Raw genomic sequence first — 26342 nt, forward strand, 5'->3', positions numbered from 1 at the left:
TAACACACTAACAGAGGGCCTGGTTACATAAGCCGAGCTGGCTCGATTTTACCGAGATCTTGGCGCGTTTGTAATCGAATTTTTGATTCCAAGTCAAACGAGCCAGCCTGGTTAGCCGTAATCCTGGTTTTGAGATATAAAGGATTTAGAGGATGGGAGGGAGGTTCAGAAAATCAGAAAATTTGAACCATAAAAATATCATAGAACCCTAGCAAGGCCTTAGGTAAGTTTTACTGTGATACAAACAACATCCTTCAACCCCCCTCTGCCCCCCCCCCCATTCTTGTAGGCGACAAATAATGGACCATTCCTTAAATGGATATCACTCAGTAGGATAAACATCCATTCACCCCCCTCTTCAAAAAAGAAAACAAAAAAGGAGGCAAAAATATTTCTCTTCGGACAATAATGTTACCATACTGTGTCGTTTATCGATTCGGGGATTTATTTCCAAGAGTTTTATTTTCTTTTCTTTTTTTTTTTTTATATTCTTTAAGATATTTCGATGCAAAATTTGCCACAGTGGTGGAACAAAAGGGTGCGAGGGCAAAAATTAGCATAATTCTCCCGCGTGTGAGTGTTTGCTGGGCGTTCTCATCATAAAATAATTTCAGTGGTTTATAATCTCTTGGACATAACAAACTCCTCTTCTGAGTTTTCGCGAAGAATAGCATTAAACAAATGTAACTTTATAAAATTCATTTCATTAAACGAGTAGATTTCTAAAATGTCCTGATTACGCAATAAGTCACTTTCATGAAGAAGTAAACTGTCTGTTGAATTATTGGGCAGTTTCAGATCTGTCTTTGTTTTGCTGCAGCGGTGGCCACATGTTATCCCTATCTTAATCAGGTACCCAGATCCCACTGTGTGACTGTAACCTCTTGGCCGTGAATGGTCTGGGTACGAGGATTGAGATACTATATCGTACACAGACCTTTTACATTAAATTTACACCATAGCATCTGGGTACAAGATTAACCCACTCTCACATAGATACCCGTAGAACTGAGCGGGCAGAGGAAATGTCCAACCCCTAACTCCCACTTAGTGAACCAGGACGGCGTTCTGAGATTTGAACTCTTTTCTGATATAAATTTCTCTTGTGTTCCGATAAATTTGTATGGCTCTTATCGCGTGAGTGAAAGCAATCTATTGTATTAACCATCTCCTGATAATTACTTAAAGTTTTAATAATAGAGGCATTGTAATGAACATCACGAGATGAACACGCCTCGCTGATTTTGAAATATTTGGTTTACCTTCGCGATTCTACCGAAGATTGCGGAATTCAACTACTTTTCTTCTCTTAATTGAGATTTTGGGAGTTCAACTCGTCAGTTCCCAAAACCTGTGATCCGGTAAGTTTCGTCGATTCTTATTTTTTCTCAAGGATTTGAATGGAACGCTCGGACAATTTTGGCATACTTTGTATCATTAAATTCAATAGTCGATTTGAACTCGGTTGACTCAAACTGATGATACTTTCCCTTGGCTCAAATTTACCCTAATAACTCTAACTTTAGGTAATAAAATAATTTGGATATATCAACAAAGTTGACATGGTGAATTGGCCACCGTAACAATTACTAAAGCTGACGTTTCGAGCGTTAGCCCTTCGTCGGAGCGAATAGAGGAATTGTGAGTTGTGTGTTGTGTGCTTTTAAAGGCAGAAAATGGAGCAACGTGAACTTTAGGTAGGTGTCTGAACAGAGCTGATTGACACGCCCCAACCTTTACTCGTGATTGATAAGAACGTGGTAACATTTATGAAAACGTGACACATTTAGCTAAACCCTCCGAAGTAAACGTTCTTATACGGAACAAACTAAATGTGCGAAACGACTCTCGATCGTGCAAGAAGTGTATTCATGATTCCTTATTAATTATGATAGAACAATTGCAATTAAACTCTAGTCCAGATACCTCGAACCTTCGCTGACCCGAATCCTTTTACGTCTCCCCGAATTACGAGGATTCTACTGTAGATTGGTAACTGGAATAGTGGTTAGATGTATATGTACATACAGTTACTTTATTCATTATTACGGATGCAAGTTACATGCTCTGCTGGGTCAAGTAAACAAATTACAAACAACATCTCACAACGGCTACTTTATAGAAGAAATTTCAAATTAGTACTCGATAGTTACTGGATATGATAAATAAAATTCAGAAACGATTTCTGCAGACTAGTGCCGGCTGTTATTTGTTGTTTTTCACGACAATTTTGCAGATAAGATATTGATGATAACGGCCTCGGTGTGATCACTGATGCGCGGAAAGGAAGAAAAGATCGATGAACCACAGTGTTATATGTGACGACTTAAATTGCTCTTAAAAGCTTTTTCTTACCTTAAAATATTTTAAAAGTTTTGTTCGGAATTTTTTTTTTAATTTGAATTTGAACATTCTAGGAAATGTAAATCGTATTCAACTGACGTCATTTGAAGAATGTCGATTCCATTAAATTAATTAATGGTAATGCTTTGCCAGTAATTACTCGACTTGGCTAATACTGCGTCCAAATGAATGCTGGGATCGGCCGAGCCAGTACCAGGTCGTTCAAGCGGCATGTTGTCTCGCGCGGCCTCGATCTTTGTTTTATAAAATGCAGAGCCAGAAAAGCTTCCTTAATTTTCCTAAAGTTGTGTGTTTTCAAACCTTTCTTCTTTCCGCGATGGGCCGAGGAAATCGTTGATCTGTGTGGGAATGTGAAAATAACCGTATTGTATCACATTACAATTTATCTTATCCCCCCATAAAGCTTTACAATATTCTTATGATCCCCACTCCCCTCATCAGCGAGTAACTGGAAGTCAATTTTATATAGCTCTCCCTTTATACTCTGTCGGACACCCCTCAAAAACTAAATTTTGTGACTATAAATTCACAATTAGGTGTTTCTTAAAGTAAAAGTATGTGACCGATAGTTTCAAATTTGGTCTAATTCATCTGTAAAGGCCCGTTAAATGCATGGTTTCAAAATATGCTTCGACATGCACTTAACATCTTGTTGAACCAAATGTTCGGTGCGTTTGAACAGGTCGTCCAACATTGTTGAAAACGTAAAAAGTTTTAAAACATCGTTAAAAGCGTGTTGAATCAAGTTTAAATCAGTTCAAACTTTCATTCAACCTCGACTCAACTTTTCCTTTATAAAACCATTTGAAGAACTTTTAAGGGCCTCTGAAAGACCTCGGCACAAATTTGTTTTTGCGTTCAACATTTGCTCAACATCCGTTCAACATTTGTGGAACGAATGTTAGTGAAATGTTAAAACCGTTTAAACGGGCCTTAAATCTCGCATCTGTTTGGATCAATGTGAGCAACTTCGAGGTTACCCCTCCCCCAATGAACCTTTCAGTCACTCTTACTTGTTACGAGTTGACTGTTGTTGGGAAGGGTGGGTGTACAGTTTCTCTAAGCCTGGCAATGATCCTCAATTTGATTAGCGATGAATTGGAAATAAATTTTCTACAGTTTCCGCTTTATACTCCATCGGAGACGATTGTTCCTCCCTAAAAACCACGCAATCTTCCAAGATTCTCCACCCTCCCCTCCCTTAGACGATGTGTGAGAATGGTCCTCAGGACCACTAAAACACTAAATTTCGTAATTATACATACACAGTTATATGTTTCTCAAAGTCATAGTATGTCGCCGATATCTTCAATTTTGTCTAATTCATCCCTAAATCTCGCGTTGGTTTGGATCAATGTGAGTACCTGAACAACTGCGCACCTACCCCTCCCCTAAGCCAGCATTAACCTTAACTTCTCATCAGTCGACTGTTGTTCGGTTAAAGGAGGGGTAGCTGCGCAGTTGATCAGATACTCTCTTTAAACAAATAGTTTGTGTCCAGGCTCCTCCTCGAGCATAGGCCATTGACAATCTCCCTGCTCCAACTCGTATAATCCTGAGTTAGCCTACAAGGGTGGTCCATGCCACCAGATGTGGTTCCAGTGTTTCCTCTCAGCCAGAACACCTTGCTGTGAGGCGTTTTTTGGGCGTTTTCTTGTCTTTTTTCCCTTAAGGATTCCATTTCAAGACCTGCCCTTTTAAAGAGCGTGAAAAAACGTCATGAAACTGAACCCATCAATAAAGTATATATTTACGTATGATGCACGATCCTCGCAGTAGATAGCGCTATTTATGCAATAGCGAAAATCAGACCTGAAAAAAATATCAGGCCTTTACGGGATTCGAACCACTGACCTCTGCGATACTAGTGGAGCGCTCTACCAATTGAGCTAACAAGCCAACTGGGAGCAGGCCGTTAAGTTGATTCGTAATAAACCCGTGAAAGTGGTAAATCAGATACAATGAATATATGAACTTCATATATTCATTTTATCTAAAGTATATATTTCTTACTCCTTTTTTCCTAATTCCATTGTCAACACAAACTTATCAGTTAACAAATACATACTACAATTTTCAGTTGAGTGAGAAGCGATAAAAGTTTGGTGACAAACTTTTGAGGTTAAAATCATGTTGTTTTCATGGAAAAACAGCTCCATTTCCAGAGACGAGGTGTCGCTTGATTTCTTTCTTTGGCAGCCTTCTAAGTTTTTCCGTTAGCGACGCTCGACTCTTGACTAGTTATCAAACGAATAAAATTCTGACATGGCAACTTTACGGTCAAACCCACGTCCCCAAACCTTTCCCGCATCTAACTCAGCTATTAATCGTAGTAAATGTTAGACAAAGTTGAAAATTTCTAAGTACTCAATTGCAAAGAAGATTAATTAAGTTTTACAACTGAATGACTTGACTAATGGAGACACTGCCTTTGTATAAGGTCTGATTGAATATGGCCGCTCCAATGGAATATACTGAGGAGCAGCTCAATTACTACAGGATCTGTTACATTGTCACCGATGTACTAACTGAAGGCCTTCGAACAATCTTCAAACGAGAATGGGACAATCGCTACAAGGGAACCCTGGGAGAATGGAAAGATGAACCGAAAAATGGAATGGACTTTTGGAACGGTGAGTCCCCACGAAACAGAAGTAGAAACGCCCGTCTCTTGACAACTATGACCAATGGTGACAGAGCGGAATGGGATTGTACCATGCTGTTTTATGCCATTCTTCATTCCGATTGCATCCGCGGTCTCTGTCCAACTGTAAAATCAAATGTGGATGACCTCAGGATATTTCGCAATGAAGAATTTGCGCACTTGCCACAAGGCCAACTCTCCAACACAGATTTTCAAAAGGCGATTTCAAAGGTCAATACTGCATTTGACGCACTCGGGCTTGCGATTTTAAAAATCCATGAAATCCAAACTCAGACAAGCTTCCCAACGGAAGAGTTGAGAAATGTTCTGAAGAAAGTTGAAAAACTTCAACAAGATGTCATAGAGAAGGAAACAAAACTTCAAGAAAAATATGAAGAACTTGTTGAAAAAGAAACACAACTCGAAGAAAAAGAGAATCAACGACAGACACTTGAAGAACAGTTGCAAACCGAAGTCTTCCCATTTTGTATTCTCCCTCCTGAACCCACACATGATGTCTTCCCTCGCAGATCGGAGGTTGATAAAATCCCACAAGACCTAAAAGCACTCAAAGATGACAACAATGACAGCTTAAGCACCTTGTACTTATCCGGGAACCCCGGAAGTGGAAAATCTCAGCTGGCCCGACTAGTAGCCAAGCGATTTTTCGAAGAAGGCAAAAAAACTCTCTCTGCGATTTCATTTGTCATGACACTTAATGCCGAAAGTTCAGAAACACTTTTGGAATCGTATGTCTCCTTCGCTCGACAGTGTAAATGTCCAGATTACTCTGTGACAGACACTCGTAATTCCAAATATCTGAACGCAGACGAGAAAATTGCAATTCTCAATACCCTAGTAAGCGCGAAAATCGGGCTTTTTACGTCGTGGTTGTTGGTTGTTGATAATGTCACTAGTTTGTCTCATGTACACACTTATTTGCCAGGTCCAGGAAACCAACAATGGGCGAGGGGCCACTTGCTAATAACAACACAAGACACCAACTCTATTCCCTTAGAAAGCTCTTTCATTCAGCACATCTCTGTAAGCAAAGGATTGCTACCTGATGATGCCAGTTCCTTGTTAAGGCTCCTTTCTGGTGTCACTGATAACGAGGTAGAAAAAGAAATTGCACGAACTTTGGACTACCAGCCACTGGCTTTAGCCAGCGCCGCCATCTATGTAAGACATGTTCGGGATAATAAAATAGCTTCAAAATTCGGCTGGACTGACTTTCTAAAGAAACTTGAAAAAGGGCACCGAAGTACAACTGAGAACATTCTTGCCGAGACAAACCCAAGTTACTCAAAAACAATGACCACAGCGACAACACTCGCCTTGGAAAAGATAATGAGATCCGACACAGTTGTAGATCACTTGTTTACTTTTCTCTCTCTTTGTGCACCACAACCAATACTAAAAGATATTGTCTCCAACTACATTAGGGAAATGGAAAAGGAATTGGAAGATAAAGATGCGATTGGGGTAAAGATAAGTCGATGCCCATTGTTGTTGTTTGACGAAGAGGAGAGCGGTGTTTAAATTCGAGTGCATGGAGTCGTCCATTACGTTGTTAATTTAGTAACAAAGAAATCTGCGAAGGATAAGCATATAAAATCCATACTAAGGGCTCTTTCATCCTTCTCTAAATTCGAGGATCAAGATTCTCTAGTTATTGGAACAAAAATTGTTCCTCACCTGGCAAAAGTGATTACAAAAGCCGAAAATTTGTTTTCTGAAGAAGGAATATCTCAAGTTTCTCAAATTGATACATTAACTCTGGAGGACTATTCTAACGTCTTTACAATCCTCGGAAATATGTGCCACGAGCACTCTCAATATCCAGCGGCGAGAAGTTACTTTACAGCACTCTTAGCAATTGTCAAGTTGAGAGACCCAAGTAATGAATTACGAATTATACATATTTATAGTCGCCTGGGTATTGTCCACAGACACATGAGTGCCCTAAAGCAGGCAAAAGATTGTCACGAGCAAGCGCTGGATGTTCGGCTGAAAAAGCTCGGACCTGAGCATGTTGATGTCGCAACCTCTTATAATAACCTGGGCCTTGTCCACGAGCAGCTGGGTGACCTAAAGCAGGCAAAAGACTGTCACGAGCGAGCCCTGGATGTTCGGCTGAAAAAGCTTGGACCTGAGCATGTTCATGTCGCAACGTCTTATAATAACCTGGGCATTGTCCACGAGCAGCTGGGTGACCTAAAGCAGGCAAAAGACTGTCACGAGCGAGCCCTGGATGTTTGGCTGAAAAAGCTCGGACCTAAGCATGTTCATGTCGCAAAGTCTTATAATAAGCTGGGCCTTGTCCACGAGCAGCTGGGTGACCTAAAGGAGGCAAAAGACTGTCACGACCGAGCCCTGGATGTTCGGCCGAAAAAGCTCGGACCTGAGCATGTTCATGTCGCAACGTCTTACGATAACCTGGGCATTGTCCACAGGAAGCTGGGTGACCTAAAGCAGGCAAAAGACTGTCACGACCGAGCTCTGGATGTTCGGCTAAAAAAGCTCGGACCTGACCATGTTCATGTCGCAATGTCTTTTAATAACCTGGGAATTGTCCACGAGCAGCTGGGTGACCTAAAGCAGGCAAAAGACTTTCACGAGCGAGCCCTGGATGTTCGACTGAAAAAGCTCGGACCTGAGCATGTTGATGTCGCAACCTCTTATAATAACCTGGGCCTTGTCCACGAGCAGCTGGGTGACCTAAGGCAGGCAAAAGACTGTCACGAGCGAGCCCTGGATGTTTGGCTGAAAAAGCTCGGACCTGAGCATGTTCATGTCGCAACGTCTTACAATAACCTGGGCCTTGTCCACGAGCAGCTGGGTGACCTAAAGGAGGCAAAAGACTGTCACGAGCGAGCCCTGGATGTTCGGCTCAAAAAGCTTGGACCTGAGCATGTTCATGTCGCAACGTCTTATAATAACCTGGGCATTGTCCACGAGCAGCTGGGTGACCTAAAGCAGGCAAAAGACTGTCACGAGCGAGCCCTGGATGTTCGGCTGAAAAAGCTCGGACCTGAGCATGTTCATGTCGCAACGTCTTAGAATAACCTGGGCCTTGTCCACGAGCAGCTGGGTGACCTGAAGCATGCAAAAGACTTTCACGAGCGAGCCGTGGATGCTCGGCTGAAAAAGCTCGGACCTGAGCATGTTCATGTCGCAACGTCTTAGAATAACCTGGGCCTTGTCCACGAGCAGCTGGGTGACCTAAAGCAGGCAAAAGACTTTCACGAGCGAGCCTTGGATGTTCGGTTGAAAAAGCTCGGACCTGAGCATGCTGATGTCGCAACGTCATATAATATGGCTGAAAAAGCTCGGACCTGAGCATGTTCATGTTGCATCGTCTTACAATAACCTGGGCATTGTCCGCGAGCGGTTGGGTAACCTAAAGCAGGCAAAAGATTTTCACGAGCGAGCGCTGGATGTTCGGCTGAAAAAGCTTGGACCTGAGCATGTTCATGTCGCAACGTCTTCTAATAACCTGGGCCTTGTCCACGAGCAGCTGGGTGACCTAAAGCAGGCAAAAGACTGTCTCGAGCGAGCGCTGGATGTTTGGGTGAAAAAGCTCGGACCTGAGCATGTTCATGTCGTAAAGTCTTACAATAACCTGGGCACTGTCCACAGGCAGCTGGGTGACCTAAAGCAGGCCAAAGACTGTCACTAGCGAGAGCTGGATATTCGCCTTAAGATATTCGGTCCGGAACACGTCAAGGTAGCAAATACTTACATAAACCTGGGCGATGTGCACAATTATCTCGGTCTCAGCCAAGAAGCAAAAGGGTGTTATGATCTTGCGTCGGCGATTTATGTCAAGAACTTTGGCCCTGAAGATGAGAAAGTGAGATTTGTTCGGAATGCACTTGCTCAGCTACGTACAGCAGAACTGAATATTGGTAACACATAAAGTTCAATAATGATAAATTCGTAATTCTTTAAAGCATTAGGCTCGTTACTCGTAGATCAGCGAAGATCAAATCGGAATTGAGAGTTCAAACAAAGATATCAAGACTTCAGTTTACAGCATACTTATACAGATTAAGTCAAGCAACACCTAATTGTGGTGCATTGTAATGTAGAAAATTTAAGAAACAACAGACAATTTCCCTGTAAGCCAGATTTCTAGCGATCAACATTACAAGTTAAAGAGCCAGTCAGAGTGCAGTCAGTTGCGTTTGACACGTGCCGCAACCGATCTGTAAAAGGCAGAGCCAAAAACCCCATTCAAATCTCAAGAACTTTTGCAGGCTCACTCTTGAAACCATAGCAACGTTAGACTAAAAATGGCAGAATATTAAAAAAATTGAAGCGCCCTGTAGTTTTTCCCCTTAGATCACGACACTAGTAGAGAAATTACGCTTCAAACTTTCACCTCAGATGTCTCTCAAAACGGGCACAAAACATCTTTTGCACAACATAGTTTCATCCTTGTTGATATTAACCGGTCTATCATCGTTGATCTCGACACGTCAGCTGGACGGTCCTCAGCGATAGTTTTATCATATTTTGCTTTAAAAAAAGTGGTTTTGAAGTATCAAGGATAAATCCTTTCAATTGTTTTAAAAATTGCGCCATATCAATTATTATTAAAAACTGGATCGTTGGATAATGCAATTTAAGACTTTATGGGCTTAGCCATTATGATATAGGAGCCAATATACCATAATCTACAAATATGATAAGTGTACGCGTTGGCTTAAAAATAAAAGGGAGCTAAAAAGAAGAGAAGAGGAGATCTGTCTAATATCGTGGGGGTGTTTTTAATAAAACAATCATTCCACTCGCGCTTGTTGGATATGAGATGATTATGGCTAACTCGGCGCTACGCGCCTCGTTGGCTATCTATCATCTCATATCCAACAAGCGCGAGTGGAATAATTGTTAAATACATACGGTTGCTATGGATTTATAGGCGTCTATGTGACATGCGCAGATGTTATTCCCCTTTGTCTATGTAATATAGAATTAGACCCTGTCACTGGCTGTCAGGATTTTAAAATATCGTCTGTGACTTTATTGCAATGAACGTTGGACTTTTCTCGGAGTATGGTTCCTCTAGAACCTATTAAGTTTAATTTCTAGTTTTGACATCGAAGTAATCCTTTAAAATTTGAAAATTGTTTATAGTTTAAATCATCACAACCATAGTAACTTTTGGCGTGCTGTACGTATTGTAATCTTTAACTAAGTAGGCTAATTATTAAAGGAGTTAAGTAATGGCACTTCTGCAATCGATGGTGTTGCGTTTTGGTGGTTGAAAAGATTGGTTGTTAGAAAAATAGATAAAACCTATAATTCCGTTTGGCAAAAACCGCGCGAATGCACAGAATCCGCATGGCTCTAATCATACTCTATTTTTCAGTCATTTTCGCGGTGTGAACACGAGCTTGTTGATACACAAAATAAAGCAGGAGTGTAGGCCAGTTTACGTAAGGAGCACAGAATTCGAATGTGTGAAATCCTAGCAACGCCACTACTTGCCAACCTAAAAAGCCCTTGTTTCCATAAGCATAAAAAAGGCTCTTTATTATATTCGATGCCCAATCAACCGAGATAATGGTTTGAGAATTTGTGTAATGCTCTACAAAGCAAATCTGCTTTTGTTTGAGGGGAACAGAGCCTGGCACTATGGGAGGTCGGTTAGAGCTCGAAAAACGATTGTCGCGTGTGGTTCGCAGCATCCTCCTGCGCGCATGTCTCGTGTTTGCCTCCGCTGGCCTGAAAATGCCACGTCTCCTTCGCAGCCGTTCTTTAGCTAATAGCTCCGTAACGAACAGTATTCGTTTCCCTTTGTTTGAGGGTATAGACCCTTACAGATTGCGCTAGTACAAGTGGCACATTATTGTTATTTCCTTGGTTCGTCTTTGTCTTTAACGTTGGTTAGTAACTGACGTAGTGTGGTGATGGGTTTGTGGGCGACGCGAATATTGAAGGGTAGTAAGATGCGTGAGATGTTTTCAGACATGCCTTTTATTTATGGTATGGCTGCTGTAGTCGTAGGGGTTGCGGTGTCGTTTGTTTCGGTAGTAGTAGTGGGTCGGTGAGTGTTTCGTCGGATGAATTCGTTGTTGTAGTTGTTCTTCGTAAAAATACGGTGAAGGTATTTGTTTTCGTCGGATAAGCTGTCTGTCGAGTAGCATACTAGTTGTGCGCGTCGTGTTAGAGTTCTGATAGTTGTGGCTTTGTGTGATGTAGGGTTGTAGGATGACTCGTCTAGTAATCTGTCGGTGTGTGTCGGTTTCCTGTAAACTTTCGTCCGTAATGAGTTGTCGTTGTGGCTTACCAGGCAGTCTAGAAAAGGAAGTTTGCCATTTTCTTCGACTTCTCTGGTAAACTCTATGTCAGTGTTTTGTTCGTTAAGGTGGTGGTGGAATGCGTCAATTTCGTTGTGTTGAACGGCGGTGAATGTGTCGTCAACGTATCGTAACCAGATCCTCGCAGTAGATAGCGCTATTTAAGCAATAGCGATCGTGCATCATACGTATCTAATACCGCTGTTCAAAATATATGAACTTCATAAATTTCATTGTATCTTATTTATCACTTTCACGGGTTTATTACGAATCAACTTAACGGCCTGCTCTCGGTTGGCTTGTTAGCTCAATTGGTAGAGCGCTGCACTAGTAACGCAGAGGTCAGTGGTTCGAATCCCGTACAGGCCTGATGTTTTTCAGGTCTGATTTTCGCTATTGCTAAAATTCAGTCTCTCCATCTCTGAGTTGTTGTTCTTCTTCCTTCTATCTTCTTCTTTCGTTGATGTTATTAGAAAGAGGTATGAATAAATTTTGTTTTCTATGTGGTATCATCCCGTGGCCAATCGTAGAGAAGAAGAAATGCATTCTTTAGTGCAAAGGGGACCTTTGGTGCATTATATCAATGCACATATTGTTATGAAAATTTTTTTACTGAAAGGTAAAACAAAAAGCAGCTTTTGGAGAGGAACTCCTAACTGGTTTGCGTAGCATAGTGGTAAGGCTATGGTTTGATAATGGTCTGATAATAACACGTTGTCTGAGGAGCGATGGTTCAAGGCCCAGCAGAACTACCAAGAAGGTAAAAAGGAAAGAAAAGAAAAAAAAACAACCGAGGAGAAGTTAGGAACAAAGGGGAGAAGGGAGAAGAACGTGAGAAAGGAATGGAGACGAAGCCACTTTCAATCAATTTCTCTTCTATTGAAGCAGTAAGTACTTATTAGTAATGTATATATGCTAAGCCCATGGGAATAAGTCATTGTCTTAAAAAACAATGGGGCTCATACATAATTAATGAAATTGAATGCATAATTAATGTCGGGGTTAGATGGTACTCTTTCCGAACCTTTTCATGCATCAGCTTTGTCGGGAGAAATATCGATCTCCAGCACATGAAAACGTTATTGCTCAGCGAATGATATCAGCAAACCTTTAAAACTTCGGTTTCTAAGGGACCACTCATTAGTTATCTAACATTATTTACTCTAATAATCGCGCTTTGCCATCTTCTCGCACTTTGAGCCTAGGTTTAATTTTCTCCTCTTTTCCCTTGTACGGCAGCTGCGCATTGGCAAAGGAACTGCTTTAGCCTTATAATAGAGCATCAAAAACTTCAATATAGAATTAAAAAAAAATACTGGAAATTGACCGCCCATTAGTGGGGGTATCGTTAGAATAAAAAAAGGCCTTAAGGTGGGGAGGAGGGGAGAGAAATTGTTTTAATGTGACACAACCAAAATACTCCGAACCCCCCTCCCTTTTGATAAATAATGACCGATCCCTGAACAAGGATTATGATCTAATTTACTTTAACAATCGCACTTTGCTGTCTTCTCACACTTTGAACCCATGTTCGGAAAGAGTTCCATATAACCCCAGCATTAATTATGCGTTCCATTTCATAAAGACTAAAAATAAAGGTTTCTTTGCAACACTCTATGCATAATTAATGTATGGGGTTCTATGGAACTCTTACCCCCATGTTCAATTTCCTACTATTTTTCCTCGTACGGCGGCCCTGCTTTGGCAAGGGAACTGTTTTAGCTTTTTAACACTTAGTCAGAAACTTTCATTTAGAATTCAAAGGACTGATGAATAAACACGGCTGTCTGCATTTTTCGTATCATTTATGGACCATACCAGTTTTCTTAACTCCTAGCAAGTTGTTAAACCATGCTGTTTTAGATCTCTTATTCAGGAACCAGAGTCATTAGTTATAGACTGAAGGGGGAGGGGGTGGAGGATTATGGGCGATCATTTGGTTTGTAGGGAGAACATAGAGGGAACTAGTCGTCGCCGACTGAGTATAAAGGGGGAGAACTATAGAAAAATGACTGCCAGCCAATTATTTGTCAATGATGAAGGGGTGGGGGGGGGGGGGTCACAAGAATGTTACAGAGCATTACCAGGGATCAGGTAAATGTAATTATGACAGTCAAGCTTCTCTGACCCCCTCCTCCCCCTCAGGCGATAAATAGTGGCCGGTCCCTGATTTCATTCCTCTGAAACCTGCTCTGAGATTTTTTGTGAAACTTTACTTTTTGTTTGTTTATCTTATATGAGCGAAAATTTTAAAGTAAAAAAGGGGAAAGTTTTTGAAATAAAGAAAGGGGTGAAATTTTGAAATAAAAAAGGGAGAGGGGGGTCCCGGGGCTCGTTTAGGAACTGTAGTACTCATATAATTCCTATAATATCATAACAATTAAATTTAGGAGTTCTGGCTAAATTTGCGTTTCCGAAAATTGTTCCTTTTCCTTCGCCGAGAATTTGAGTTTAAATTTATTTCAGGGCAAGAATGACATTGCTCAATTCCGAGAAAGAGAAAAAAGGCAATAGTTTACCGTGCTGAAAAAACCGCAATTGTAGATGTGCGTGTGCTGTTTACGTGTCGAATCAGTTATGCGCTGGAAGGATACTCCATGCAATACTTTGGCATGTCTTTCAAACAGTTTTTCTCGAAGAAAGAAAGACTGCCACAGAGGTACAAGGTAGATGAACGAAAGGAAAAAAACAGTTGATTTTGTACCGTTATCCTCCGTTTTTGACCAAACCCTCACTGTTCTATAGCTATCCTCACTCATCTATAGGAAATTACTACTTCTCGAAGAGGAAATGGATTTGAGTCGTACCCAAAGAACATTGGAATAATTTTCGAAGGTTTTTTAGTCCGAATCGAAGATATGGTGATAGAAACCCGTATATTTCTCCGCTTCCCTCCGATCCCCCATAATCCCCCCATACCCCCTTTCTCCCTTCCCCTCCTGATCCCCCCTCTCCGAACTAATCTGCATCGTTCTTTCTTTCAACGCTACATTTACACTGTTGTAATTTTCTTCATGTGTATCACCCACCAGACGATTAGGAAAGAAGAGAGGCGCGGGAATCTTCTCTATTTATGTGTCTTACAGAGGTGTCCTTCGAGAGAGACTTTTAAGGTAGAGTTGAATTCTACATCAGGCATATAAACTCACAAACAATTTGAAGTTTGTGATCAAAAATATATTTCATTAAATAATATAATTGTCCTTAAGAGTTCCTCTCAACAAAGACCTCTCTGAACGCTAAACAATTACCTTTGTCCATCATATTTACAATTAAGCATACTTCGATACAGAAAAAATAAATTATTCTCTTTTTCAATATGTAAAATTCATCTTTCTCTGAGTCTTTCCGTCACAAGTCTTCTGTCAGCTCTTGAAAGGTCACTGGCGATAGAAAGCTACAGTAGATCAAGAAAGAAAGCTGTTAAAATGATGGCGAAACTGAGGTGTCTGGGCGTAACTCTAGAGTCTTAGTGGCTGATTGCCGGGCGTTACTAGGTATTTGTTCACCATGGTTCCTCATAGAGATCTCGTGATTTGCCTGACATAGCCGTAAGTATAATCTGGTTTCATCACCTGAGTTGATAATGGAAACTGGCCACCATAAAACAGATTTCGAAGCTGACGTTTCGAGCGTGAAAAAAAATCAAAAAATCTATTTAAGCGCGCCGCACGAAACTCTGGGAGTGAGGTGCACGAGAAATGGAATTTCTGACGTTTGAGTGACATGGGAACGAATTAGTCTGAAAATTCTATTCTGACGGCACGTTGAAGAAGTTTGCGTGGCATCGTGAAAGTTTCCGATTATTTAAGCGTTTCACGGGAAAATTAAGTCTATCTCGGTCGGTCAGTCGCATGTTTGACCACTTTATTTCGTTGCGTTTGTTGTAATTTTCGTTTTCGACCTGCCTGTAAAATATCATTACAATCACTGAATTTTTTCTGGTGAAAAGTAGTGTAACGAGGTTAGTTTACCCTGTCCTCGGGGCATTGTGCTGCTGCGTTGGATGAGGAATACGTTTCCACATATTTTTTGGCCACATCTAAAAAGTAGGTTTTTAGTGGTTTTTCGTATCTGGCGTAGCAAAGGTTCTTTTCGTAGAACCCTTAGCTTCACTGAACACAAGTTGAGATTGTGTCAGGATGTGTTTATTGCAAGACTGACTGACTCATTCTAAATAACCTTTTCACATTGAATGTCTCACGTGACTGTTGTAAGAATGAGTTACTTTTCATGCACCTCACCAAAGTTATCAACTTACCCTCTCAAATGTCACATGGTCAGGAGGTAAATAACACTCCACATGGTGGTAATGCTTCTGCCTGTACTGACGATATCCATGATCGGTGAACGAAACAACCCACCTTAGAGTCCCGTGATTAAAACACATAGGGCCAGCTATTTACACAAGATCGAACCCAAACCGCGGTCTTACTCAAGCAGTGGGCCATAAGTATTCTCTGTAAGAGGATGTTTTCATTAAATAAATGTCCTTCCACTGTTAGCTTTCGGCTTTCGGGCGTGAAAGGACCTCAATAGGCTAAACTGATGGCCGTTAAATGGCCTAAAACGTGAGCCGTCTGGCGTACAAATTGATAAGTTTTAATCGTTAGGGGAAAGAAAAGTTAACCGTAAAAACAATTTCTGGTGACAGCCGTAAATTTGCGAAAATTTTAACCATTAGCCATAAAAGCCACCATTGAGACCCTCGTGTAATGGACCAGGCGGGTGGGGGAGGGGAAGGGGGGGCTGGTACATATTCTTAGGAACAACAAATTACCTGTTTGGAATGAGGCTGCCGCAAGTTCTGCATTGTGCTCGACCACTACGCGCATGCTTGACACCATAAGAATAATCAAAGTGGTCAGACTCCTTGAACAAAGAAGTGAAAAACAATTAAATCATCGATATTCTGATTTTCAAAATAAAAATATGAACGTGTAGTCTGATGGTCATGCAAATGACTATTGTTGGTAGCGGAAGTCAACATCAAAGCCATTCAATGCTCACTGCGACTTACGCTCAGATCGTGGAAACGTCAGTCATTACCAACTACAACAGTCTTTATCTGGACTTCTCCCCCCGGGATTATCAGACCACACGATCAAACAATTTCCTGGCAAAATACGCGTAACCAATCATATTTTCACTTCAGAAAACGCACAGTACCCTAAATCAACAACTATGCAGCAAGTTATTTTTTCAGTGTGACAAAAGAAATAACTTAGTGTACAAAAACACTTTCTGTCTCTTCTAAACAGCAAGCAGCCTACGTAACAATTCTAGTAACGTTTAGCTCTAAATACCCTTGCTGAGATATTTCGGCCCTTTCCCCAGATCCAGTCACAGTCCCTCTCGGTCTAACGACTTGTACAGAGTGGGGTTGAGAGGAGATATGAAGGATGGACTTTGACAGTTGTGTAAGATTACCAAATAGTCCAACTACAGGATGACAAAAACAACTTGAATCAACAGTACCTCTTCTGAATAATTCTCACTGTCACTACCTTCTTGATCAGATTCACTATCACTAAATTGAAAAAAAAATCAAAGCAAATTTTAAATGAAGAATCAATTTTTAAATGAGGTATCAATTTTAATGGAGAATATAGCTTTCTATCAGAACTGAGAGGAGAATGACTGAGTACTGAAGAGTTAACAGGGAAGTGTGATGAAATGCTGGAGGATAACTTTGCACTGGACTAGCATCCCATACAGGGGGGAGTAGTGATACTCCTAGTTGCGTCATGCTAAGGAAACCACGATAATCTCCCACTGGGTGGGCCACTTGGCTCCAGTACAGACTTAATCTACCTTTTTTTTACCATAAATGACACTAAGGGCTTTTTTCCACATATTCCTTCATTATACAGAATGCTTTCTGAGGAGAGTTGCATCATACATCATGAAGTTGTGTTTAATTCACCTCTTGGAGTTCAATGTACCTTTGTCCATTTTAACTTCTTCCTGTGGATCAGCCTTTTGATCACCTTCCAAAACCTGAAAAATATATCAATGATCATGATAGTCACCAAAAACACTGTGCAGTATAAACAGATACCTTAAAGAATAAATAATTTTAATTAATAAATGTACAATTTATCTCTTTTAAAGGAGAAGAATGCTCCTCAAACCACATACCTCTACCATAAAGGTTTCAAATGTGCTTCCAAAAAAAAGCAAAAACAGCTGTTTCTCTCACTGTTAACATTGATTACCAAAAGATGACAAAAATAGTATCCAGACTTAACTGAACAACACATTACTGTCCTGAACAACACTTAACTGGCATCTATGATCATAGCATTTAAACAACACTGAGAGAAAATTTTCAGAAGGCTAGATTAGTCTTCCTATTTCAATACCGCGACAGGTAGCATCATAATTTCAAATGTCTTAAATTTCAATATTGAGATAGTAACATGTACTTTTCTGGAGTATAAAACTGAACTTCCTCCTTATGATTTGTAATTTATTAAATATCTGCTATAAATTAAAAATTAAGATTTTACAGTATCATTATTTTGTATTTAAAAATGATGCCTTTTAATTATATAAAGTCAAGAATTGACCTGCTTGCCTTCCATGCTGCCTTTTGCCTTCTTTACATGAGAAGAACTGAAAATCATTAAAACACAACTCAACCTTTTACATGTTTCACACCTATGTATACATAACAACTGTAAGTAGTGCAGTCAATTATGCGATTCAAGGAAATTCCATCTCGTCACTCATGAATTCTGCCTTCAATTGCACTTGAAACCCAATGTAACTGATTAACACGTAATAATTAAGAGTGTTTACATAACTTCCGTTGTCACGCAAGGAACATTAGCTACTCAGATCAAATTGGCCTTTTCCATAACCACATCCGATGAGAACGAACGGAGCAAAGGATAAAAGACTTAAAGAATAAGAGTTAAGATTGGAGAAAGAGGTATAATTTGTAGTTTATTGTGCATGCTTGTCGATTAAGTTACATTTGGGTTTGATATTATTGCCGGTATCACTAGTGATTTGAAATATTTAGTAATTTTCTAGTATTGTGATACGTCCCCTGTTTCATATTATTAACTGTAGTAATATCCCTTTCTTTATAATTATCTTTTCAGTTTTTAGCTGAATCAAGCACGTAATTAAAGAAAAGTTGATAGATAGAAAGACTGGCTTGGTTCCTAGTAATATTCTTATGCAACCCTATCCCCAGGTGGAAATCTTATTAAGATCTTAGTAAGATTCTTAATAAGATTCTTACTAAGATCTTATCTTACTTCTTAATTAAGATTCTTACAAGATTCTTACAAGATTCTTACAAGATTCTTACAAGATTCTTACAAGATTCTTACAAGATTCTTACAAGATTCTTACAAGATTCTTACAAGATCTTACAAGATCTTACAAGATCTTAGGAAAATGCTCCAAGATCTTACCAAGATCTTACCAAGATCTTACCAAGATCTTACCAAGATCTTACAAGATCTTACCAAGATCTTACAAGATCTTACCAAGATCTTACCAAGATCTTACTAAGATCTTACCAAGATCTTACCAAGATCTTACCAAGATCTTACCAAGATCTTACAAAGATCTTACCAAGATCTTACCAAGATCTTACCAAGATCTTACAAAGATCTTACCAAGATCTTACCAAGATCTTACCAAGATCTTACAAAGATCTTACCAAGATCTTACCAAGATCTTACAAAGATCTTACCAAGATCTTACCAGATCTTACTAAGATTCTTGTAAGATCTTAGAGGATCTTACCAAGATTCTTGTAAGATCTTACAAGACCTTACCAAGATTCTCACAAGATCTTGATAATATGAGATCTTACCTAGATCTTACTCAGATCTCATCAAAATATTTCTCATTTCTGCTAAAAAACAATGTTACCAAAATAGAAAGAGCAGAAAAAACTTTAGAACAATATTTTATTAAAACAGAAATCCTATTTTAATTACAAAGCAATGAACTATTTATACAAGTTTGAAACTCAGAAAACAAGGACACTACTAAATTGTTCCCAAGTAAAATTAAAGGGCGATGCACCTCTTTGCAACATAATAATGGTATTCCAAATTTCATTAATGGAAAAAAAATTACCACTTGTTTTACTAAAAAGTATGAAGGTAAGATTAATATTATTTAAAAGAGACTAATTCAAATGCATAATTAAAAAAAGCTGCAACAAATTATTGTTAGGCTCCAAAAAATCTAATGTACCACTCTTTACCTAAAGGGAACCTCCACTAAAACAGGACAATAACTTTAAACTACAGAACATATTGTTCGCAATCAGAACTGTTCAAACTTTTTTGCAATGAAAGAATTGGGACCCAAAATAAACGAATTTCAAAAACGCTTGTTTTGGTTTTTAAATTTCGCGGATGCCACCATCTTGAATAACTGTGATGGGCAACAGTTGCTCTCTTGTTTCAAACAAAAGCCCTTTTGTGAAAACAATAACTGCAACCATGGCACGTCACAATCATTCAAGATAGTGGCACCTGGGAAATTTAAAAGTGAAAATAAGTTGTTCTAAATTCTTTTTTTTTCTGAAACAATTACAAATATTATTTTGTACAATTTTAAATTGTTCATTCGAGTCAAGGTGGAGTTTCCCTTTAACAATACATTTTTAGAATTAGAAGTTTGGAAACTCAAAAGTGATGTGAATGTTGGACTCACAGTGACCTAAAAATCTAAGAATACTACTTATTATTGTTGTGACTTTTTAGGTTTCAGTAACATTCTCATCACTTTTAAGTTTCCTTTTGGAATCTAAACACTTTTGGTTTAAAGACTGCCATATCTGGCCCCACTTCTTCTAGAATGGAACCTCTCCAAACTTTTCTGTTATGGCTCCTGCATGAATAAAGATGCAAAATAATTTCATTCATTTATAAAATTCGAGAACATTTAGGAGGTTAATGTTCAAGAGGATGCTCAATGTAATATGATCTTTATAATAATGGCAGGGTTCGTACAGGTCATGGAATTTCAAAATTTCATTTTCCAGGCCTGGAAAGTCATGCAATTTAGGTGTGGGTCATGGAAAGTCATGGAAAATCAATATGCTCTCTATGAGTGAAAGGCAATAAGACCCAAAGTTGAAAAGTTAACTGATGAGTCCAAAAATCAGATTTAATTTCATTAGAAATAAACAGAAGCACACATTGTGAGAATGTTTGCAAACATTCTTTCACACTGCATTCTAGTCTTGGAATCTTTCAAAAGGTCATGGAAAAAGTTATAGAAAATCATGGAATTTTAACAGGTCAAAAGTGTACGAACCCTGAATGGTAACAGTAACACTGGAACCTATTTACTGTGATGAAAAAGATATCAATGTCACAGACAAGTATAAAAATTAACTATGTTCCTATTTAAGTTAGGCTTTTCTATGTTAGCTATTATACATTCACATTTCAATTCTACATTTAACTAGTCTTTAACTATTAACAATTATTCCACGAGCACGCATTGGATATGAGATGATAGATAGCCAACTCGGTGCTACGCGCCTCGTTGGCTATAATCATCTCATATCCGACAAGCACGAGTGGAATAATTGTTTTATTTTAAAAAAAAAAATGCCCCCAAGATATTAGACAAATCTTCTCGACTTTATTTTGTAAGAAGAAACCGGATGTTACAATGTACAGATATTAGATTATGGTATATTGGCTCACCTACCATAATGGCTAAGCCAATAAAAAGTCTTGAATTGCATTATCCAATGATCCCGTTTTTAATAATGGTTATTATTAAAAACTAGATCATTGGATAATGCAATTCAAGACTTTTTATTGGCTTAGCCATTATGGTATATCAGCCAATATACCATAATCTACAAATATGGCAAGCGTATGTGTCAGATTAAAATTAAAAGGGAACTAAAAATTGAATAAAATTTCATTTAATTTAACGTTTTTAATAAAACAGTTATTCCACTCGCGCTTGTTGGATATGAGATGATTATAGCCAACTCGGCGCTACGTGCCTTGTTGGCTATCTATCATCTCATATCCAATGCACGCTCGTGAAATAATTGTTAATTATCTTTTTAAATAACGTGAAATTCTGTAAAGGGAACTCCTCTTCAATGATCCTAAACACAAGCTAAGAGAATATATTTTCTTAGGTGATTACACAATGTTGTGAAACTAAAAAGAAATTAATTACTTCTTCAAAGACTTGTCCTGTGGGGGTCCAGCACTTCCTTCCCCGTTGCTTTTTCTCTTGCTGGCTCAAGAATTCCAGCAGCCATTTCTTCTGTTGTAAAAAGCTGTGAAAACACCTTAAACTCATATTTCTTCAGGTCCCCACCAGAGGGAATGGCAAGAAGTTTAACCTCATTGTGCATCTAAAAGAAAAAAAAATGTGTCATTAGTGACTATCTCATTTCCAAGAAGTTTCAATAGGGACCTTAAGATCTACAATGGTGATGGTGAAGAAAATGCCTCCAAACAGTACTATGATTGGTTAAAAGTTGAAAATAACCTTGCTGCATGTGCTGCTCATATATTTTTGGTACTGTGCATAAAAACGACATGAAATCACCAAATTTGAGGTTTTAAGGGCAACGTTCCCATAAAAATGCCTATCTTTTATTATCTATTCTTACTGTGAAACTGCTGGCACTAATTCATTTTTAAGATACTTCGTCCACATTAGACAACATGAATAAGATGGAATAACCACGAAAGACTTACAATAGTGCAAAGTTATATTTTGAGGTGATATTTCCGTTGATGTTGATCTTAAGGTCTCTAATTATTGTAGATGTAAAGCTGAACTCAGGTGACTGCCTCTCAGGCTATTGCTAAAAATTGAGCCCTCATGCCATTATCAAAACAACCATTGCAGTGCATGACACCTACCAAGGATGCTGTGGGGGAGCTTCCAACTCCAGGTCTCACCAACATCACTCACACTACTAGCACCTTGAATTTCGTACTTGGGCTAAAAAAAAAATCAATAACAGAATTCTAGTTTGAATAAAAGAGAAAACAAATAAACAATAGAATGGAGACTTATGACGATTTCCTTGACTTGTCTGTTGGTACATTAAAAGATTATCTTGACGTCAGAGGTCTTCAAACTACTGGTAAAAAAGTGGAACTTGTGGCGAGGGCTCATTATGTACATCCTCTGGTTCAACAACCTCTAACTCAGTCTCTTTATCTTCGGGAACCTCTGGCAGAGGCTCAATGCCAAAATCCATTTCAACATTGTCCCCTAAAGAATCATTAGATGCGGATGTGCTTGCCTCTTTATCCAGTAATCTTCTTTTTTGAGGAGTCTTGTCGAACTTGTTTTTCAGTACAGACAAAAAAAGTGTAGGGTTGGGATATTCTCTAGTAGGCTGTCCATCTACAAAGTGGTTCGCACAGACAAAAGTCCCATTTCCAGGTGAAAAATCATACCGCTTAATCCTGGGACTATAGCATCTTTCCATTTCTGGTGTTTATTCTTGGCTGTGGTAAATTTAAAGAAACGGATCGAACATCATTTTGTCGGATATCTATCGTCGTTACAGCCACCAACGCAACAGCGAGCTGTTTTTGGCTTAGCAGTCGACATAAACGCGCCTGAGATTAAAAAAAGTATAAGTAACACTTACATAATCAAAAAATGGAATATGACGAGCAAAAATGTAGAAAACATGCTTGAACATTTTCTCTTAGATGTTTGACACTCTTTCACGTGGTTGATTTGCATATGTCACCTCCATAAAAAGTAAAAAAATCGCAAGAAAGATCGATCTCAGGCAGCTGAAATTTCGTACATACTTCGGCTATATACTTACCTAAAATTTCTGAAAATTTGAAGACCAGAGATTCATCTGACAGGAAGAAAATTAAGGAAATGTAGCTTGCATCCGAGTCACGAGTCAAATTTTTACAGTTAACGTACGAGGCTTGGTAGCCGCGCCTCCCAATGTTTTGCCTGCCCAACAAAATGGCGGCGTATACCGTGATTTGTTGAACTGTACGTTTTCAAAGCGATCGTTGTCGATGTGCGTTGACGATTTTAAAATTGAAGTTCAAATGCACTAGATCTGTATGAAAAAGCTATTTTAATCAGGAGGTTTTATTTCTTCGCGTACTCCGGTTTTCCCCTCACATAAAAAAAAACAATATTTCAGTTGATTTGTTCTGCTTTAAGTTGATTTGTAGTCTCCCAAATTAGTAGAGCACTCATGCTCAAATAAATAGCCTTGAGACTCAAATAAAGTGATTGTTGTTATTAGTATTAGTATTTACTTACATGAAATATCATTAAAAGCTAACTTTTTTGACAAGATCTTGTAACATTGTCTTAACATTGTTTTTAATAGATGTAAGAGTGTTGATACCTTAATTAATAATTTTCTGAGATCTTGTCATTTTTTTTATCAATAGAATGCTGCAAACTGACTTTTGATGACAAGATCCTCTAAGGTTTCTTTAAGATCTTACAAGATTTTATCAAGATCTTTTAAGATCTTAAAATGCTACACATTGACTAAATTTGACAAGATCTTGTAAGATTTATTTTAAGATCTTACAAGATTATTATTAAGATCTTTTAAGATCTTAGCAAGTTGGATACTGATTTTTTTTCTGATAAGATCTTGTAAGATTCTCTTAAGATCTTACAAGATATTTTTTAAGATCTTAGAATGTTGAATATTGATTTCTTTGGATAAGATCTTGTAAGATCCTCTTAAGATCTTACAAGATTTTTACCAAGATTTTTTAAGATCTTAAGAGTTAAACAAGATCTTATTAAGATCTTAATCTTAATAAGAATCTTACAAGATTCTTGTAAGATCTTACAAGATCTTAATAAGATTTCCACCTGGGTAATGAAATATTTAGTAATTTTCTAGTATTGTGATACGCCCCCTGTTTCATATTATTAACTGTAGTAATATCCCTTTCTTTATAATTATCTTTTCAGTTTTTAGCTGAATCAAGCACGTAATTAAAGAAAAGTTGATAGATAGAAAGACTGGCTTGGTTCCTAGTAATATTCTTATCCAACCCTATCGTGTTCAGAGCACCAATGGAGTGTAAGACTATGTTAGAAGACCTCCGTCCATTACACCCAATATGGCGTCGGCTTTTTTTAGTGCAATTTAATGTAGAATTCCCTAGAAAAGTAATAAATTAATTTCCTATAAAATTGCTTGAAATTCTTGAAAATTCAACAGGTTTGGAACTTTATTTCACCTGTCATGCTCAACATACAAGAGAAAACACAGTATAGCTGCTACTTTCTCTAAGAAGATGCTCCATTGCAATTCAGTTCCTTTCCCCTCCCCCCTCAGTAGTTCATCAAGTTCCCCTGACAGCTTTGTCTGTTAGCCATTCACACTCTTGGGTGGGGAGAGGAACTGTGAGAGCACAATGTGTCATGTCCTCAAACACAACAAAATTGCCTCTCTGTGGGCAACTTGTAAACAGGTACCCTTCTTATAGTACATGAATTCTTCTCCCCTTATTTCCATATGACTTCTTATAAGAATTCATTATTCTAGCATATTTCTAGGATCTAAAAGCAGACAGCCCCCCCTTTAAAATTTTTCACCTCTCTTTCTAGTTCGCACTCCTTCCCTTGGGTCCAGTAGCCCTGCTAACACTTTTCAAAGTACCCCTACCTCTCTGTTATGTACCCATACCTCTGTAGTTCACTTGGTGATACAGGCTTTTTCCGTTTGCTTCGCCTTCGCACACTCCCATCGCTAGTTCCTTCTCCAAAGGAGCCCACCTCTTCAGAATCATTTTGGCAGACCTCACTAAAAACATAAACAAGTTCCGAATCGTACGCTGACAAACTTTGTCCTTCTTTCGTTTTAGCTCCTGCACCTCCAAAGACAACTACATCACCATCGCAAAGGACAGCAGAACTACGCTTTGTTTTGTTTACTAGCAGCCCGTTCAGTCCTTGACAATTAATCCTGAACCTTCCATCGTTGAAATGAATTTCAGCGTGAACACGACTGATCATTAAAGGACACATGGCACTGTCCATAACAACTTCCGAGTGTTCACTACTGCGTCCGAGACGAGTGACGGTCGGTTTTAGGAGAATTTTTTTCGGTTGCAGAGATGGATCATAGGATTTCCCTTCGACTTTCTTCAAACATAGCATTTTTCTACCCTGATTTCGGGATGCAAAAGCCTCTAATAACAGTTCAAGATTCTTGCAGTGTTCCTGGAGAACTGCAAGGAGCCATTTTGATAGACAGACGGCTACGACACGAATGTCGGAAATCAATCGGGCAAGATCGGACAAGCTCGGATAAAAATTCTCGCCGGTAAAATCAGGAACGAGAATTGGAAATGGGGAATGAGGAATGGAAATGAAAGTGATGTTTTGTCTTTACGCGGACCTCACTCGCACTCACATTCCTCGCCGGATCGAAAGACGCGAGCCACGCCGATCAGCATGCTAAGTTTTGAGCTCATAACGAAATTTAGATGCTTCGGAATCCAGACTGTTCGGAAAGCGTATGCTTCAAGTAAGACAATCCGTCCCCTGATGCAGTCTTTATTCGGAATTTGAAAGTTTGACTTGAAAAGGGATAGATAATTATAGTAGAGAAGATTTGTACAGATGGCAGGGTTGTTATGAGCTGGTATTCGAAACATTTTACTGTCAACTCTAAAAAGAAGGCGCTGGCTAGTCCGAATGCTTGTGAATTAATTTTTCAGCATCGAAGCATGATATTGGTGGAAATAGAACTTGTTCATGGTGCCGCCTGTTTTGTATCAGAGTCCAGTTTCTAAAACTCTTTATGACAACCCTGAGAAGGCATTACTTGGCCGCGGGTTAAAACTTATTTACCTTCGAATTATAAATATACGGAACTGTTCATGACATCTTTCCCGATTGGGCCATGGACTTGATAGGCAATTGCTGATTCCAAACTGAGCCCCGACCTACAGTCAGGTATTCCTTTTCTCAGGTGGGGAGAGATTGAGCAACTGTATTACTCCCCCCCCCCCATAAAAGACTGCCTGATATAGGCT

General features: G+C 39.0%; 2 long non-coding RNA genes and 2 pseudogenes across 8 annotated transcripts; 2 read left to right on the top strand and 2 right to left on the bottom strand.

Annotated features, from left to right (window-relative positions):
* The first annotated feature begins 899 nt into the window (after nucleotides 1–899).
* On the top strand, nucleotides 900–26074 carry LOC148730321 (uncharacterized). Its single transcript, XR_016001249.1, has 3 exons — nucleotides 900–1361; nucleotides 11936–12203; nucleotides 25167–26074. It is a non-coding gene; the product is annotated as an uncharacterized LOC148730321 (long non-coding RNA).
* On the top strand, nucleotides 2501–10254 carry LOC148730322 (uncharacterized; annotated as a pseudogene).
* On the bottom strand, nucleotides 17063–25427 carry LOC148730323 (uncharacterized; annotated as a pseudogene). The gene is made up of 3 exons (XR_016001242.1): nucleotides 24989–25427; nucleotides 17889–17934; nucleotides 17063–17316 (listed from the first exon to the last, which is right to left on the bottom strand). The product of XR_016001242.1 is annotated as an uncharacterized LOC148730323 (transcript).
* LOC148730324 (uncharacterized) lies at nucleotides 19233–23757 on the bottom strand. 6 transcript variants are annotated; one of them, XR_016001245.1, is made up of 5 exons: nucleotides 23132–23757; nucleotides 22592–22799; nucleotides 22203–22284; nucleotides 21505–21685; nucleotides 19233–20184 (listed from the first exon to the last, which is right to left on the bottom strand). It is a non-coding gene; the product is annotated as an uncharacterized LOC148730324 (long non-coding RNA). The 6 variants fall into 6 exon arrangements; XR_016001243.1 differs by having other exon boundaries at nucleotides 22592–22913; nucleotides 23132–23340; XR_016001247.1 differs by having other exon boundaries at nucleotides 22749–22799; nucleotides 23132–23317.
* Nucleotides 26075–26342: the final 268 nt, after the last annotated feature.

This window comes from Stylophora pistillata, chromosome 5 (genome assembly GCF_964205215.1).
Source record: "Stylophora pistillata chromosome 5, jaStyPist1.2, whole genome shotgun sequence".
Classification (NCBI taxonomy): Eukaryota; Metazoa; Cnidaria; class Anthozoa; order Scleractinia; family Pocilloporidae; genus Stylophora; species Stylophora pistillata.